Source organism: Galeopterus variegatus, unplaced genomic scaffold (genome assembly GCF_000696425.1).
Source record: "Galeopterus variegatus unplaced genomic scaffold, G_variegatus-3.0.2 Scaffold5499, whole genome shotgun sequence".
Taxonomy (NCBI): domain Eukaryota; kingdom Metazoa; phylum Chordata; class Mammalia; order Dermoptera; family Cynocephalidae; genus Galeopterus; species Galeopterus variegatus.
The window spans coordinates 116,647-118,006 of NW_007731610.1; positions in this window are offsets into that span (position 1 = coordinate 116,647).

Sequence of the window (1,360 nt, forward strand, 5' to 3'; positions counted from 1 at the left end):
ATATCATATTTGTATGCTTAAGGTTGTCAGATAGATCTCTTAGGCTTTCTTTATTTTTTTCAATATTTTTTATTTTTATTTTTGGTCCAATGATGTTAATTCAAAAGGCCTGTCTTCTAGTTCAAAAATTCTTTCTTCTGCTTGTCCTAGCCCCTGCTGCTTATGCTCTCAGTTAAATTTTTTATTTTGGGGCCGGCCCGGTGGTGCACTGCTACAGTGCGCCGCTTGGGAGTGCGGCGGCGCTCCNGTTAAAGTCTCCAACTACTATTGTGTTGGGATCTGTCTCTCCCGTTAGATCTAATAACATTCGCTTTATATATCTGGGTGCTCTTGTGTTGGGTGTATATATAATTATGACTGTTATGTCTCCTTGCTGCATTGATACTTTTATCATTGCATAATGTCTTTCCTTGTCTGTATTTATAATTCTTGGTTTGAAGTCTGTTTTACCTGAGTATGGCAATTCCTGCTTGTTCTCCATTTCCATTTGTGTAGAATATCTTTTTCCATCCATTCACTGTTAGTTAATGTGTGTCTTTATTGGCAAAGTGAGTTTCTCATCAGCAGCATAGAGTTGGGTCTACTTTTTTAATCCATTTAGCCAGTCTGTATCTTTTAAAAGGGAATTTAATCCATTTATATTCAGGCTTGTTATTGAAAGGTATTGCCGTGTCCCTGCCATTTTATTAAATTGTTCTGGCTGTTTTGTGTTTCTTTTGTTCCTTTCTTTCCCTTTTACTGTTTGTTTTTGCTGTTTGTGTTTTCTCATTTCTGTATCTGTTCTACTAGTAGTTTTTATTCTTTCCCGTGTATTTACAGTGATATACATCATTTTTTTAATTCCAGATGTAGGACTCCCTTGAGGATTTATTGAAGGGCTGGTCTTGCAGGTGGTGAATTTCTGTTTTCATTTGTCTAGGAGAGATACTATTTCTCCCTCATTTCTGAAGGAAAGCTTTGCTGGGTATAGTATTCTCAATTGGTAGTTATTTTCTTTTAGCATTTTGAATATATCATCCCACTCTCTCAGAGTTTCTGTTGAGGAGTCCTGCTGTTAGCCAGATGGGGATACCCTTATAGGTCATTGGATGCTTTTCTCTTGCTGTTTTTAGAATTCTTTCTTTGTCTTTGACTTTCAACAATTTGGCTATAATATATCTCAGAGAGGTCCTTTTTGGGTTGAATCTGTTTGGGGATCTTTGAGCTTCTTGGATCTGGGAGATCACATATTTCCCAATACTTGAGAAAATTTAGGCTATTATTTCATTGAATAGGTTTCATTGCCTTTTTCTTTCTCTTCCCCTTCCAGTACACCCATAATATCATATTTGTATGCTTAAGGTTGTCAGATAGATCTCTT